At 45.5% G+C, this 17,918-nt stretch overlaps 1 long non-coding RNA gene across 1 annotated transcript in view; it reads left to right on the forward strand.

Moving 5' to 3' along the window:
• Positions 1 to 16,876, forward strand: part of LOC126991386 (uncharacterized) — a 90,687-nt gene extending 73,811 nt beyond the window's left edge. The window contains exon 4 of the long non-coding RNA XR_007745464.1: positions 16,716 to 16,876. This is a non-coding gene — a long non-coding RNA (uncharacterized LOC126991386). The remainder of the gene's footprint in view (positions 1 to 16,715) is intronic.
• Positions 16,877 to 17,918: the final 1,042 nt, after the last annotated feature.

Raw genomic sequence — 17,918 nt, forward strand, 5'->3', positions numbered from 1 at the left:
GAAAGTGAGAGATTCGAGTATAGGGGATTAATGTTAGAGGAGGAGGGAGGGAAAGAGCAAGAAAGAAAATCGGGCAGGTAGAAATGGAGGCTTGATGTTGAATATATTGTTTTGGGATGCGTGTGTGTGTTCCTTTCCGTAGCTTAGGTGTGTATGTGTGTGTGTGTGTGTGTGTGTGTGTGTGTGTGTGTGTGTGTGTGTGTGTGTGTGTGTGTGTGTGTGTTCCCTTGATAAAAAAACAACAATAAAATAATGGTAAAAAACGAACAAAAACAACAACAGCAACAGTAATGCTAAAAATAAAGCAAAGACAAGCAGTTTGTCTGTCTGTCTGTGTGTGTGTGTGTGTGTGTGTGTGTGTGTGTGTGTGTGTGTGTGTGTGTGTGTGTGTGTGTGTGTTTGTCCGTTTGTGTCCGTCAGTGTTTGTCCGTCTGTGTAAGTAAGCAAGCAAGCAAGTAAGTGGGTGTGTGTGTGTGTGTGTGTCTGTCTGTCTGTCTGTCTGTCTGTCTGTATGTCTGTGAGTGCGTGCGTGTGTGTGTGCCTCGTAATGGGCCGTGACGGGAGGAGGAGAGGTGAATGCTGTATGAGACCAGTTTATGCAGCAGCGGAAGCGGAAGCTGGGAAGCCCGTGGCCCTAACCTTTACCTAGGTACCCACAGGCAAGGCAGGGAGGCAGGGAGGGAGAGAGGCAGGTAGCAAGGAAGGTAGGCAGGCGGGAAGTATACAGAAAGGAAGGTAAGATGGTAGAGAGAGAAAGATTAGGAAAGATAAAGGTAGGTACAGAAGGAAGGCAGGAGGGAATACAGGTGAGGTAGGGTTAAAGTAGAGAGGGAGGTAGAGAAGAAGGTATGGTTAAGGTAAATAGGAATGCTGGGATGAGGTAGAAAGGGAAATAGGGAGGCAGGTAGGTAGGTAAGATGGAATGCAGGTGTAGTGAGAGGTAGAGTCGAGGTAGGAAGGAAGGTTGATAGAAAGGGAGTTAGGTAGAAAGGGAGGTAGAGGCAGGTAGACAGAGATAGTATAGCTACTGAAGGAAAACTAACAATGCTGTCTTTTAATCCGCTCAGCGCTAGAACAAAATACTAAGGGTTGTCCGTACGAAGAGCAAGATCGATATTGAAATATTCACTCTCTGAGATTCCGCTACCTCGTTCACCTTTCTCCTCCTGCTCCTCCTCCTCTTCCTCCTCTTCCTCCTCCTCAATTCTTGTCTAAACCCGTGTTCCGTCTGATCTTTCCTTCTCGAACTCCATCTCATCCCTCCTCTTCCTATTCCACCACCTCCGCCTCCTCCTCCTCCGCCTCTTCTTCCTCATCCGCCTCGTCCTCCTTCTCTTCCTCAGCCTCAGCCTCCTCCTCCTCCTCCTCCTCCTCCTCCTCCTCCTCCTCCTCCTGCTCTTCGTTCCAATAGGCTAAATCTGTTATCCAAGGAGTGAGTCTCTGCCGAAGACTTGCACTCTGGATTACTTCTCTTGAGCAGATTAACCGAACGTGACTCACATCGACTGAAAACGGGAGGAAGGAACGCTCGAGAAGGAGGAGGAGGAAGAGGAGGAGGAGGACAGGATCGTGCGAAGATGGAGGAGGGAGAAAAAAGATAGAGAAGTATTGGAAGAAAGAGGAGGTCAAAGGAGAGGGAGGAATTAGAAATATATAACCAGGATTAAAAGTGAAAATATAAACACAACACTAATAATACCGACAAGGACTGATTTTATTCTTCCTAACAGACACTTATTACCTTGCCAACCGACTTACAGATTGCTTAACCGTCCTTTTTATTAGATGACTGAGAGACTGGCTGACTGACTGACTGGGCTTGCCGGATGAGGACGTGGCTAACCAACCTACTGACTCACTGACTGGCAAACTGAGGAACTAAATAAGAAACAATGACACTGAAAGGTTGATTGACAGAAGAACTGACTGAAATTTACACTCCATGATTGACTGGCTGGCTAGGAGAAAAATTTGTCTGACTGGCTGCCTGGACTAGGGAGCAACTGACTGGGTGACGGGGAGCGAGGGAGTAACTGCCTGACTGGCGGAACGGGGGAGTACTTGACTGGCTGACTGGCTGCCTAGGTGAGAAACTGACTGATTAACTGATTGGCTGACTGGGCGAGGGATTAACTGGCTGACTGTCTGGCTGGCTATTGTAGAAATTGACGTACCGACTGACTGACTAGCCTATGTGGGGAGAAATTGACTGACTGACTGGGTGAGCGGGGGAGCGACTGATTGACTGACTGCGTGGCTGACTGACGACCACCTGTTTTCCCGTTCACGTCTCATCTTTTCAATTCCCCGTGCCCCCTCGCCGCATGCCGCCCCCTCCGCCGCCGCCGCCGTCGCTCGCTGTTTGACTTCCAAGCCGCGTTTTATTCCCTGGGCCGAAGAGCAAATGGAGGAAGGGGCAGGTAAGCTTGGGGGACGGAGAGCATATTTACATTTCAGCGAGCGAGGAGGCGGCGGCGACGTGGTGCGGGGAGTCGATGCGCCCCTCAGCGACCCCGCGGGGAAGCTGGGGATATGACGAGCCTCCAGAAACACCGCCCCGTGATGCCCCGCCCCTCACGCCTGCCCTGATATTCCTTGGGTGTTACTTGTGATGCGATGTGCAGTGAGGCGGCCTGGCAGTGACGGCAGGAAGGAGGAAGGGAGGGAAGGCAGGGAAGGGTCTCGTGTGTGTGTATGTGTGTGTGTGTGTGTGTATTCGTTGTATGATATTCCGCTTTCCCCTCCTCCTCCTCCTCCTCCTCCTCCTCCTCCTCCTCCTCCTTCTCCTCCTCCTCCTCCTCACTTCTTTTCTAAACTCGTGCTGTCTGGTCTCTTCTCCAACTCCATCTCATCCTTCTCTTCTTATTTCACTACCTCCTCCTCTTCCTCCTCCGCTTCCGCCTCTTCTTCCTCATCCGCCTCTTCTTCCTCTTCCTCTTCCTTTTCCCCTCCCCCCCACACAAGACGGGGGTTGTATCAGGCCTATACCGAAAGATGATTGCCAGCAGCCGTAGTAATCATGAAATCGGTCGCAGACGTATCAGGAAGCGCTCAGAGGCAGGGATGGGCGACAGGAGGCCTACCGTAGCTTATCATTTCTCAGGTGTAGCCTCATTAGAGTCAGCGGGTGGGTAGGTGAGGCAAAGCAGAGGCTCCTGTGGGGACTCAAAGTGACATTAATCGGTCGAGTAGCGTACCATCACCACCCACGCCCTCCTCCTTTCTCCTCTTTCCCCCCTCTATCGCCTGGTCTAGCCCCGAACATACCCCCTCTCCCTACCGCCGCACCTGCCCCCTTCAAGTCCTCTGCATCCTGTCTTTCCCCCCTATCCTGAAACCCCCTATGTATCCTTGCTCTCATGCCCTGCCCTCTCTACTACGGGTACCTTGCCTTTCCCCGAGCCCTTCCCTTCCATGCCTTTCCCTACCGCCGCTTCTGCTTCCTCCAAGATCCCAAAACCCTGCCTCCCTTTTTGCCAATACTCCCTACTTACCTCCTGCTTTCACGCCCTACCTTATCTACTCCTGCACTCTTCCCCCCTTTCCCTCCTTTTCCATGCCTCCCCCTTCCGCCTGTTCTGTCCCCTACATGCCCTTTTTCCCTGCCTCCCTACTTACCCCCTGCCTTCACACCCTGCTCTACTTAATGCCGCATCCTTCCCCCTTCCTGCCCATATTTCAGCAGGTAAGAAACACACACACTTACTCCTCAGGGATCGCCACAGCGGCCCCCACGACCTGCTTCCGACTCCATCAATACTCGCCTAAGTACACACAAGTTGCAACGCTAATTAAATCGCCATTATGCTCCAAAGTTACAGGAGGCTCCCTATTAATTAGCCAAGTCCAGAGCTTTGTAGCCCCCGGGGGAGAGGCAGAGAGAGCGGCCCCGGGGGAGAGAAGTGGCGCTTGTGTGTGTGTGTGTGTGTGTGTGTGTGTGTGTGTGTGTGTGTGTGTGTGTGTGTGTGTGTGTGTGTGTGTCCCGTCGTGTGTTATCCTCTCAGGTCGTTACTCCGGCCTGGCGAGCGTAAACATTAGCTGAGACGAGGATTTAATGGTCACCGGCCGCTCGCTACTCTGGAAAAAAGGAGGAGGACAAGAGAGAAATGCTATACTGCTTCGCTCTCTCTCCCTCCCTCTCTCCCTCTCTCTCCTTTTGTAGTAATCTCTCCAGGTTTCTCTCCTATTCCTTATTATTTTTACCTCCTTTCTCTCCTCCTTTTCTTCTTGGCTCTTCAAAAGATTCTGCTGAATGCCATCAACGACTTATTGTTGCACGGAGGAGGAGGAGCAAGAGGAGGAGGAGGAGGAGGAAGAGGAGGGGAAGCAAGAAGACGTGGAAGAGGAAGAGGAAGAGGAGGATGAGGAGCAAGAGGAGGAGGAGCAGCAGAAGGAGAAGGAAGAGGAGGTGGTGGTGGTGCGTGCTGGGAGAGAGATGTGGCGGACTGTTATGTTGGTGTTGGCTTGGTGTTGCATTGGTATTGTAGTCGTGTGTTGTGATGGTGTTCTGTTTGTATTGTGATGTGTATTGCGGCGATGTGTGTGTTGTGTGGCGCTGGAGCAGGATTTGTTGTGCTTCTGGTGCTGTTTTGATATTGTGGTCATGCCGCGAGCCACAAGCCGATTTTCTCTTATTTTTATCTTCTATACGGTTGATGCTGTGGGATGTCTGTATTGCGTGGTGTTGTGTTATGATCGGACCGCTCTGTAATCCCGGGCAGGTCGCGTGTGGACAAGTACTTAAGGATGAGAGGCAACAACAGAGTGAGTCCATTCTAATCTGTCCCTCTATTCATACCTTCCATCCTGCCCATGCACGATACAGGGAGATCAATCGCATACGTACAAGGTTTGACGATTCAGCACCTTCAGGGGAGAGATTATGTCAGCGATCCGATGGAGTAGACTGGAGTAAATATCCGTAATAGTTATCGCGGAGACACATGCACTGTACCATAAGCATCAGCGACTTAGAAATCTAAATATAATCATTTTTGTAGAAGTTTGTTAATGGTATCATAGTCAAAGGAAGGGCTTTCACCAAGGACGACTGCGACATCATTCAAAAAGACCTTTATGGGAGTATTCAGTGGTCCTAAAAGTGGAGCCGTTCACTCTTATCCATTATCTCGAATTAAGTCCTTCATCCGCCAGTGGAGCAAGCTTCCTGCAGTAGTTAGAAAGAAGGCGATAAACTTGAACTGTGTCTAACTTTGCCGCATAAGGCGTAATTTAAGCATTTCCTTACGTAAGTACAGCAAGTCACTGAAGTATTTGACGAATATATAATATCACTAAAACAGCACCCTTGTAATAAGTCTACGTCCAATCTGTTGCTTCTTCTTCTATGTTTCTCTATTCGTCCTCCTCCTCCTCCTCCTCCTCCTCCTCTCCTCCTCCTCCTCCTCCTCTTCATCAACTATACAAAGTAGATATAATTACTGCGGTTCACGTTCCTTTTTTGCGTGCAGCCCCGCGCTGAATCCTCCTTCCCTCGCCTCACTAAGAAGTTCCGCGAATAAAACCAATTAACCTCAAGCACAGCACTCCGCTCCCTCCTCAAACACTCGTCTCTATTCATCGGCGTCCTCCTTCCCCTCTGCCCTCCCTTCCGTCTTCCCTCAACTCCTCCTCTTTCTCCTTTTACCCCTTTTCTTTTTTATCCATATCCTCCTCAACGTTCTCCTCCTTTTCTTCCCACTCATTCATCGGCTCCTCCTCCCAATCCCAGGCCTTCTTTCTCTCCTCTCCTTCTCCTCCTCCTTTCCCCTCTTCCTTCTCTTCCTCCTCCTCCCTCCTACGTTTTTCAGTCTTCTCTTTTTCTCCCTCATTCCTCGGGCTCTCTCTCCTTCCCTACCCATGCATTCAGCTTCTCTTATCTACCCGCCTCCTCCTTCTCCTCCTTCTCCTTCTCCGTCTCCTTCTCTCTTTGCTATGCTATTCATTAGGCATGCATTTATTCAACCTTTTTCCCGATGTTTTTTTTCTCCTTTTTCTTTTTACGTCTATCGTTGCCTAGTTCGTATTTGTCGTCGTACTTAATTTGGTGAGAGGACGTGACATGCCGATCAGTCCGCCCCTTCACCCATAGCCGCCCCTGCTACAATAAAACACTGCAGCAACGGGAAGGCAAAGACGAGACCTGACGTATGATGCTTTCCTACCCCTCCTTGTCCCACTTCGCCCTCTCATCATGTTTATCCGTATCCGTTTTCCCTGTGTAAAATCATTTATGTAGTCCACCGCAACTGTCTGGTATATATACATCTTTCGTCTGCAAGAGTGGGTTGTATTCTCGACGAGCACTCGACGCCACGGGAACAAGTACACAGGACGATCATGCGACTTGTAAACTTCCGTGCATAGAAGCAAGAGCAAATATGAAAGGTCTGAGGTCATGGTTAGTGCCTTGTATATCTCGAACCCGGCATACATGGAGAGGAAAAAATGCGATTAGATTAGGAGGAAGTGACGTAGGACCAAATGAGGGCAAGTTGAGGAATAGGTAAACAACAACGAAGACAACGATAAGGTATAGGTAGGTAAGGATAGATAAGGTAAGACGAAGAAGAACAGGACTGCGTATATAAAGATAGACAAGGACGGAGGTAATGAGACACGAGGACGATAAATAATCAGAAGAATGGGAAGAATAATAAGAGAAAGAGGATGAGGCGGTTGAATATGTAAGGAAAAGACGAAGATGAAGACGAGGCGAAGAGAAGGAAGAAGATGAGCACAAACGAGAATAGGATGAAGAATTAGATTGCTTGTGCTAGGACGAGGACGGAGGCGAAAGAATGCCGGATGTAAAAGTAAAAAAAATAATAAGACGCAGAGAAAAGATAAACTGAGGAAGCGAACGAAAAAGAAAACAGGGTAAAAAAAATACAAACAAGAGAAGTTATGAAGATACAAAAGGCAAGGAAACGAATAATAGAAAACGTGAAGGAAAGTACAATATAGAAAAAAAAAATGTGTAAAAGCAAACACGTGGAGAGAAAAAGAAGAAAAGGATAAAACGAACGAGTCATGGAAAAGAATATAAGAACGGCGAAGGATAAAATGTGTGTGTGTGTGTGTGTGTGTGTGTGTGTGTGTGTGTGTGTGTGTGTGTGTGTGTGTGTGTGTGTGTGTGTGTCATTTTTTTTTTTTTTTTTTTTTAGTTTCGTCTCAGGAATAATTTTTTACTTCAGGAACTGCAAACTATTGGTATCTCATTAATAGGCAATATTTTCTTCCTCCTCCTCCTCCTCCTCCTCTTCTTCCTCCTCCTCTTTATGATCATATCCATCATTACTCCTTTCATGATTCATCGTATTTATTTATTTATTCACACACACACACACACACACACACACACACACACACACACACGGCCGCTGAAGGAGGTCGTTTTCTATTTCTCGGTCCACCATTTCTTTGGACGGAGACTCAAATAAATCGTCGCGAGGTTGGAAGAGGATGAGAAGCAGAGGAACAAAGGAGGAAAATGAGGCAGGAGGAGGAGGAGGAGGAGGAGGAGGAGGAGTGAGGGGGGAAGAGGAAAAAATGTATGAACTAATTTGAAGCAAGTATATTAAGAAAAAAGAAAAGTGAAAGAAGAAATGAGACAGTGTGCTTTAAGAAGAATTGTGAGGAGGAGGAGAAGGAAGGGCAAGGACGGAGAGGAAGAGGGAGGCAGAGAAGGAGAGGAAGGAAGGTCAAGGAAGGAGAGATAGGAGAAGGCAGGAAAAGCGAAGGACGGAGGGAAAGTGGGAGGCAGGGAGGGAGGGAGGGTGAGAGGTAGAGGGAAAGAGGAGGGAGAAAGGACGAATTTAAAGGTTGCAGAAAGCTGAGAAGGAGAAAAATACGTATATGACAAGCGGAAGAATATGTTGAAAAAGGAAGATGTTATGAGTTAGAGAGAGCGGAGAAAAAGAAGAAAAGGTGAAGAATCGGTATGAAGAAGAGAATGAATGGGAAGAGAAAATGAGGTAAAGAAAACGAAAGAAAGAAGAGAATAAATATGATAAAGTTAATAGCAATATGAAGAGAACTATTGATTAACATTCCCAGTTTTTACTCTTGTGTTCGTAATCTCGGATCTTACCTCCTCCTCGTCCTCCTCTTCTTCCTCCTCCTCCAACTCTTTCCTCTCGCCCCCTTTCCCTCCCTCCCTTCCTTCCTTTCCTCCCTCCTTTCCTTTCCTTCCTCCCTTCCTCCCTCCTTCCCCCTCCTTCCTTATCTCCTTTCCCTTTTTCCTTTTATCCCTCTCTCCTTCCTTTCCATCCCTCCTTCCCCTCCCCGCTCTCTCACTCTCTCCCTCCTTACTGTCCTTCCTGTCTCCCCCTCTCCCTCTCTCCCTCCAGCAGTTCGTCTTGATACACTCGTTCGCTTTCTCTTCCTCACCCTCGACTCCAGACTAAATCCAAGGGTTCCCTCCTAAATTCAGAACCATTTCCTTTTTCCCTTAAAATATTGCATCTCACTCCTCCTCCTCCTCCTCCTTTCCTATCGTATATATTTTCACTTGGTATTTTTATTCCTTAGCGTTTTCAGTTGTAGCTTTGACAGTGGGTTTTTTTATTATTCCACTTTTATTGTTTTTGTTATTTTTATGGTATTATTTTTATCATTATTGTTTCTGGTTGCCCTTTGCTATCGTACATTGTTAGTGGATATTATTTAGTATGTTTATTTTTCTAAAAGCGATTTCTTCCCTCATTTTACCATTTCTCTTATTTTCTGACCATGTACAGTGTCCTTATTTTCACTCTAAGCTATTTCGTTATCAAGTTATTAAGATAATGTTTTGTATACGACTATTTCTCATTCATAAGCAGTTTCAAGCGACGTCTTTCTCCCCTTTACTATTTCTATTATTTTTTGGACATCTTTAATTTCCTTATTTTCACTCCAAGCTGTTTTACTATCAAGCCTTTTCCAATTTGCTTCCCTTCTTTTATCATAGCTATTATTTTTTGGACATCATTAGTTTCTTTATTTTCACTTCCAGCTGTTTCACTATTATGCCTCTTCACTGATTTCTACGTACGTACACTCTCCTATTTTCTTCCCTCCTTTTATCATAGCTATTATTTTTTTAACATCATTAGTTTCCTTATTTTCACTTCCAGCTGTTTCACTACTAAGCCTCTTCACTGATTTCTACGTACGTACACTCTTCTATTTTTTTCCCTCCTTTTATCATCGTTATTATTTTTTGGACATCTTTAGTTTCCCTATTTTCATTGTAGTCTGTTTCATTATCAATCCTTTTCATTTGTTTCCCCGCACACACACACACACACACACACACACACACACACACACACACACACACACACACACACACACACACACACACACAAACGCTCCCCATATATTTATTCCTCCTTCCCTCCCTTTATCATTATTACAATCTTCCTGTCGTCCCCCGCCACGCCATCACTACTCACCCTCCCCATAAGCGGCCACTCGCACACTCTCATTACCGCGTTACTCATGAATAATTTAACTCATGTATTAGTTGTCACACTCCTTTACCTTTAATGGCCTTGTTGTGTGGGACGTCTTCATCCTTTTTCCTCCGCATGCTAATTCTCGCTCCCTTCGTTCCCATAGGATAGTAAAAGGTGGAGAGGGAGAGGGATAGGGAAGAGAGTATGGGTGGGTAATGGATGGGAGGGACGGGGAGGTGGTGCGTGTGTGTTGGTGGTTGTATGAATGCATGGAGAGGGTTGAAGGGGAAGAGGGTGTATGCGTGGGTGGAGGCGTGTGATTGTAGTGGGTGATTAGTGGATGGGGTGAACGAGGTGGGTTATTATATACATGTGTGGTGGGGTGTGAAAAGAAGGGAGTTGGAGACTATATGGATGTGTGGTATGGATTTGTGGCATGAGGGACTGAGGTGCTGTTTATATAGGTGTGTAGTATGTGTGTGTTTCAGTAGGTACGTGATTGGGATGGGGACTGAATGGGAGGGAAAGGGGGAAGGGATGCCCATATATGTGTGTGTGTGTATGGTGTGAGGTGTATTTGCCATGAGGAATAATGGATAAGATGGAATGTCTATGATTGTATGGTAGAATAAGTAAAGTGAGGGAGGTGTGGATTAGGGTGGCAGAAGTTAAAACAAGAGGTAGATGTGAAGGAGAGGTGAAGGAAAGAAGCAAGGGTACGGATATGACAGCTGTGGTATATGGCAATGTGTGATGAAAGAGAAGGGGGCATGTATGGAGCTGTGATTATGGTGCGCGGAGGTGTGGCGGGATGCTATGGTGCGGGGGAGGGAAGAAAGGTGCGTAACGGAGTAGGTATGTAGTGTGGGTCTTTAGAAATATGGTATGCCACAGAGGAATGACAAGAGGTATGTACCGGGGTGGGCTACAGGAAGTAAGGTAGACTGTACTGATGCAACATGCAGAGCAGGTAAGAGAAATGCGTGTTGTTTTAGTATGTATGTGCATAAGTACGTTAGAGTAGGTAATGGTAGACTGTAGAGCAACATAGGAGTGAAAATAGGATAGAGGAGGATGGAGGGAGTTCAATTAAGATGTATGACTAGGCAGGGTGTTTGTATTGTAGAAGGAAAGCGGGTATGGGCGTACGGCACAGAGTGTAGGGGAACTAGGGGTGTGACCGTCCAGAGTAGGGTGTAGGGAGAGCTAACCAGATGCACGACGCTATTTAATGTACATGTATGGGCATATGGAAGGAAGGGCGTGGGAGCATGTGTACAATATTGAGAGGAGGGGAGTGAAGGGGAATGTAGGGAGACATATGCTAGGAAGGGCGTAGGGAAGGCAATAAATATATATAAAACAGTATAGTTTGTGCGTTTAAATAGGGAAATGGATGGGAGGGGATGTGCACCGGTATACTGTATAAAGTGTAGGGGAATGTAGAGGAGAGACAGGGCAGAATATGGAAAGACAGATATGTAAAGTTATGGATTGTACGTAATTAGACTTATGGGAGAGAGGGGGCTCGAACCGGTGTACAGTAAAAAGTGTAGCTGATGATGTAGGTGGATGATGTAGCAGGGCAGTGTATTGTGTAGGAGAGACAAGACAGATGTATCACGCTATGGGATGTGAATATGTAAGTGTGTCAAAGGGCGTGGTTGTGGCTATGGGCGTACGGTACCTGAAGGGCGTGTAGGGGAATGTAAGGAGGGGCGAGGTAGGACGGAGAAAGGTCGAACGTAAGGATTGTAAAAAGCTGAGCAGGAGCAAAATATATGAAAAAAAAAACGGAAGAAAAAGCTGTAAGGAGAGTTAGAGAGAAGAAAAAGGAAAACATCAGGGGCCATATTGAAATTAAGGATTGTGGAAAGCTAAGCAGGAGCAAAATATATGAAGAAATAAAAGGAGAATAAGTTGAAGGAGGAGAGAGAGAAGAGAAGAAGAAAAAGCAAAACATAAGCCTAGGTCATTTCCTCAAACCTTTCTCCGCCCAATCTCATAGTTGACAAGGCTTTCATAGGAGTTCTGGGGTACTTTTATGACCCTGTCTGTAGTCTGACCCTTCTTCTGTACCATGGACGTTAAAAAAAAACTCATGAGAACCCGATTAATATCCTTTATGACCTTTGAAAGTAGTTGATGTGGGAGGTGGAGGAAGCATCGCACCAACCCAGGGAGCTACAGAAAGGGGGAAAGGTATAGGAGGGGTGAAGCTCATTCCCCGCATGTGAGTTGCCCGCTTGCCTCTCATACGTACCCATTTCAATTATAAACCGGATTTCCATATTCATGCGTGTCTCATTCTCTCTCCCATGCTCCCTCGAGGTGAAGTTCGTAACATTGTCTTTGTCTCTATCTATCTATGTATCTATCTATCTGTTTCTGCCTCTTCTTCAATATTTCCATTTTCCTCTCTTCTCTTTTTCTCTCTTTTCCCTCTCTCCGTCAGTCCTTCCCTCTCTTTTCCCTTACCTTCTCCCTCTTCTCTTTTAAGATATCTTTTCTTCTCTCATTCCTTGACCTTGAAACCTCTTAATAATGCTGGAGAGAGAGAGAGAGAGAGAGAGAGAGAGAGAGAGAGAGAGAGAGAGAGAGAGAGAGAGAGAGAGAGAGAGAGAGAAATATAAAGAACTATTCTCAGAGCGGTGGGTTGTGCCTTATCGCGCTCGGAGTGAGTCATCAATTTGGTTTCTCCACGTGGTTTTCTCTCTATCTGATCATTCCTTTTAAAATGTCGGAGCTGCTAGGAGGCCGGGGCGTGTGTGTGTGTGTGTGTGTGTGTGTGTGTGTGTGTGTAAAAGAGAGAGTTGGGGGATGGGGCAGTAGTTCAATGTTTTAGGTAATGATGGAATGATTCTGATGGCCGTATTACCAAACATTTCGTCGCCCAAGTACACAAGGCTTTCGTAGGAGTTTTGGGCATTTCCAGGAGTAGTTTTATGACCCTGGTGGTAGTTTGGTCCTTCTCCTACACCGCGAACCTGAAGAAACACTCATTAGAACACGATTGATCCTCTCTTTGACATTTAGAAATATTGATGTGAGAAGCGAGAGGGTTTTATAATACCAACCTGATAGTTTTAGAATGAGAGTATCGGAAGACATTAAAGATGCAAGATCGATTTACCTCATGGAAGATTCATTCAAAGTGCGGGAAATGTTATCACAGCTTCTATCCGACTTCTGAAATCATTAATAAAGGACATCTAGAAAAAAATTAGACCTACGTTTGAAATAGAGGAGTATGAAGGAACCTCACTAAGCGAATCTAACACTTATTTGATTAATCCTTTTTTTCTTTTTCTGTTTTTTTTTTCCTTTTTGTTTTATCTTTTTTTTGTGCCCTTGAACTTCTTGCTTCGCATTAAAAAAAAAAAGGATATTGGATAAAATTTAATATAGGAAAAAAGGAATAGCTTAGATAGAACTTCGGAAAGGACGTGACGCGTGAAGCATATCAACGTAGGGAGGGAGAATATGTAAGGGAGTAGGGGAGTGCGGAGAGGGGAGAAGATAGGGGAGAAAAGAAAAATGGGGAGGTGTTGGGCAGGTTGGGAGAGGGGAAAGAAGAAAGGTAGGACTTGGATGAGGGAGTTTGGAAAGCGGGGAGAGGGGAGAAGATAAGGGAGAAAGGAAGAACTGGGGAGTGGGAGTCAGGAAGGTGAGGAGAGTATAGAGTAAAAGATAAGGAAAGGAATGGGGAGAGAGTTAGGGAGGTTTGAAGAGAGAGTTTGGGAGAAGGAGTTGGAGAGGCGGGGAGAGGGGAGATAATAGGAGTAGAGGAGAAACAAACGACTGGGGAGAAGTTTACGTGAGAAAGTTTAGTAGGAACAGGAAGTCTTGTATAAGCTTCTACCTGTGTGACTAATTCGATTCAAGGTCACCGGCGTGTGTGTGTGTGTGTTTGTGTGTGCGGATAAGTAGTGAAACCTCGTATTAATGCATTGTGAGAAATTATTACGAAACACTGACCACTGAAAAAGAAAATACCCGAATGAAAAGAAAAAAATCATCTCGAAATAGGAAAAAAAACGGTCTGGTCATTCTCGGTAGGCATGACAGACACACACGAAAGAAAATGGAATGAGCAGGAAAAGAGGAAAATAGACATGACAGAAATAAAATAGAATGATTGATGAATGAGGAACGAGCAGGAAAATGAGCAGGGAAGAAGGAAAACAGAATAAGTCAATCGGTGGACATGACAGACAGACACACACGAAATAAAATACAATGAGCAGGAAAATAGAATAAAGAATAGAAATAGGAGAATGAAGAACAAAAGCCACCACCCACCACCCACTTGCCGACCCTCCGACCCTTATTTAGCGGTGAAAAAAAAAACGCATTGTATATATAAGAACGGGAGCGAAGGCCGTGAGAGAGAGAGAGAGAGAGAGAGAGAGAGAGAGAGAGAGAGAGAGAGAGAGAGAGGGGGGGGGGGGGAGTAAATGAGACAAAAGCACTCATAAAAAAGAAGGTAAAAAAAATAGACGAAGAGTGAAAGAGTTGTATGAGGCGGGGTACGAAGAGGGTCCTCTCTCTCTCTCTCTCTCTCTCTCTCTCTCTCTCTCTCTCTCGTTGCCTCCTGACCTTTGGGTTCACTGCAGTTCAAGGTTCGAGTCCCTGTTCCGTTGCCTCGATTCTGTTTTTGCTCTTTTTACCTATATTTATTATCTATTATTTATTGTTTGTTATATATGTCGCTATTGCTTGATTTAGCTTACATTCATTTGTGGTTAGTTTTTTTTTTTCTCTTCAGTTAATCTTATACAAAATTCAGTTCTTTATTATTTTTATTATTTTCCTTCTCTGCTCTTGTTTACCTTTTCTTACTTTTACTTATATTTTTACTTTTACTTACGCTTACATACTTACTCTTACTCACTCACTTTTACTTATTCTTACTTACTTATTTTTACTTACATCCATCCATCCATCCATCCACACACACACACACACACACACACACACACACACACACACACACACACACACACACACACACACACACACCTGTTCGAAGGTTACCTGTTTTACGTCACGTTCAAAACTCGTTTGAAAATAGTAAAGTTCACAGCGAGCATCAAGACCCGACACGTGACGCCTGTGTGCGTGTGTGTGTGTGTGTGTGTGTGTGTGTGTGTGTGGATGGATGGTGTATTTACCGTCATATGAATCTATCCATCTGTCGTTATGTATCTATGAAGTCTATGCCTATATAAATGTAGATATCAGTGTGTGTGTGTGTGTGTGTGTGTGTGTGTGTGTGTGTGTGTTTGTATATATCGCTATCAGTTTAAATTAATCTGTCTACCTCTGTCAATGCTTTGCCTTTACTAACGTGATATTGCAAACCCTCACATTCCTTCCCTCTCCCGGTACACCCAAAGGAAAAAAAATCTCACCTCTTGACCTTAAAAATATAATAGGCAAAGATAAGTTTGTCTTGTCATCGAGTCAGTAGGTATCAAGACCAGATGACTCGGCAATGGCACGGATGCTGCTGCTAAGTCACGCTACGTTATGTAATACTTTGAGCCGTGTGTGTTGAGAATGAAAGTGAGAGCAAGTGTGTGTGTGTGTGTGAGAGAGAGAGAGAGAGAGAGAGGTGATACACCTTTTGTTGCTTTTTTTGTTGTTACCAGCTCTGTGTGTGTGTGTGTGTGTGTGTGTGTGTGTGTGTGTGTGAGGGAGAGAACTGATACACCTTTTGTTGTTGTTACCAGCTGTGTGTATTTGTGTTTGTGTGTGTGTGTGTGTGTGTGTGTGTGTGTGTGTGTGTGTGTGTGTGTGTGTTTACCCGTCATGATAGCGACACGGTACTGTTTTCAGACGTGTGACTAATTTTACAGATCAGAGATGTCAATAATTACCAGCATAATTTCAACTAACGTCCAATCATTGCTGCTATACCACATACTGAACTATGATAATAATAAGCCGCGTCATTGACATTGTATTGTAAGCTTACACTCATTTATATTGACATTTTGCCGCATATATACACACACTATAGCACACTCCTCCCGAAACTGACCTATCTTTCGGCCACCTCTTTGGTGGTTTTTTTTTATTAATGTTTGTTTTTTGTGTGCCCTTGAACTGTCTCCTTTGCTGTAAAAAAAAAAAAAAAAAAAAAAAAAACATTCACCGCTACAATCATTCACATACTCAATAATGATGTTTGTACTCACTCAAGCACACACACCTTCCCAACACTCAAGTCACAGCGGTTCAAGGGCCAACAGACAGTACGGAGAGCCACCGAGTCCTCGTGCACCTAACAGTATGTTCCCAACTTAGCTTTACTCGGTGACGTGCACACATGTTTCCACTCACCGATTCCCTGACATTCACACTCATTCAAGCACACACTAGTACGCCATGAAAAGATATCCGAGAGTCACCTGTGTTGAAAGGAAAAGTGAAAGAGTGAGCGTGTGGGTGAGAATGATACATCGGCTGTTTTTTGTTTTGTTTTTTTCTTAGCTGGTCGGTGTGAAGTACAAAGGTGTGGCTGCCTCCGCCCTCCCTCTCCAACCCCCCCCCCCCCCCTTGCTGCTAAATATGGAATAATGTTTTTCGAGAAACTTCAATCGTAAAGCCATTAACTCTATGAAATAGCATCTTTACAGGAGATTAAGATCATTATAATAAAATATAACCCCTCGTTCCCTGCTCACGGCCACAAATATATCCTTAAGGAAGATCATTAATAACGCATTAAAGAGATTTGTGGCGCCCGAGAGGAGGAGGACGAGGCCTGTGTGTGTGTGTGTGTGTGTGTGTGTGTGTGTGTGTTTCATTATACACTTTACAGACGTGTAGAGTACGTGGATCCCCAGTGTTGTACAGTCATCAGGCTAAACACGGGCATTTAAAGCGATATATAAACGTCGAGCGGCATCGTCTCTTTATGCCAGCGATATCTTGGGGAAGAAAAGTAAGAGGTAGTATTATATCATGTGTATAATAATCGCTTGTATCAGATTTACCGTGACTTTAATAGACGCCAAATGTGAAAATAGTTTAGCACGCGCTGCAAATGAATGTAATTTTGTGGAAGTTGAGTCAACTAAAAATGGATATTTTTTTGTGGATGTGTTAAATCAATACATAACTCTAAAACATTGATGCTTTCAAAAACACTTCCTTGTGGAACGCCATATTCATAAGTAGTTGGTGTTCGTTTTGATAGATACCATTTAAAATAATTGTGAATTGCTCCACTTTCACCATATCACTAATTTATTATTATTACAGAAACCTGTGCAGTGGGCCTTCACGCCTGGCAAATCGACATGGGACAGTACCCCAGCACTTCGCGCACCGGTGGAGCAGCGACGCGAGTTTCGACATAGAATGACTGCAGCCTAGGTCGGTCTCAAGAAGGCGTTTAGTTATGTGTATTGGAAGGCACTCAAAGATCGTTAGACTTTATTGACTGTGACGGGGAATACTGTAAAATGTGTGTAGTGTGTGTGTGTGTGGGGGGGGGGGGGGAGGTGCGTGCCCGGCTCACTTCTAGTAAACACGAGTGAGGCAGGGCTATGCCTTGCCTCAACACTTGTATGGACTGGACAGGCAGTTGTAATTCCAAGTCAATGTGGAGAGTCTTAAGGCCCGTCCAGACGAGGGGCAGTTGCCCGCCGTGCAAACACTTGTTACCATATCATACTAAGCAGCGGGATGACGTGATAAGCGAAGGAAACAGATCATTGCTACCAGATGTTGCTGTGTGCCACAGTCTACTCCGTTCACCGGGAAAAGACTGGCGGGCAAACTTGTGTCCACACGAGGGGCACTGCCTGTTGATCGTATATTCCTCACTTGTTTAGCAGGTCGAACAGTTGGAGGGATTTTGGCACTACCAGGAGCAAATAGCAGACCGAGCGCTCCAGGGCAGGAAGAGCCCGATAGCACAACCGGACTGAGAATAAGCACATGGGCTGCAAAGGGTGCTGTCTAAATGGGTCAACTGTACGGTGGCTTCCCTTGACCACATGTTCTCCCGTCAGGTGTATAGTGGAAATCTGAAACTGACTGGGAGTTCCGCAGGTGGGAGTTCCGCAGGTAAACTTAAGTGTCTGGCAACATGCTCCCTTTATACCAGCCATCAAACCAGCAGCCATTGCCTCTCCCACGGGCAAGGGCACTTGGATGATGTGATTTGCCCGCAGTTTTCCCGCTTCTGACGTAATCTTCGCTCCCACAAGCACGGCGGGCAAGTGCCCCTTGTCTGGACGGAGCTTCGTATATCCATCAATTAAGCGCTTGCGCCATACGCCGGGTCGGGTGGGCTGAGGCGTCTCCTCAGAGCTTCATGGCAGAATGCATCGACTTAAGAGCCACGAACTTACTGGGTGTGTTCCCTTGATCTGCTCCACTCCTGGGTAGCATGCCACAAGCTCGTATAACTACTCTGCACTTCCCGTCCAAGTCAATACGTGTCCAGTGTCCATGTCT

The sequence above is a fragment of the Eriocheir sinensis genome, unplaced genomic scaffold, assembly GCF_024679095.1.
Source record: "Eriocheir sinensis breed Jianghai 21 unplaced genomic scaffold, ASM2467909v1 Scaffold269, whole genome shotgun sequence".
Classification (NCBI taxonomy): Eukaryota; Metazoa; Arthropoda; class Malacostraca; order Decapoda; family Varunidae; genus Eriocheir; species Eriocheir sinensis.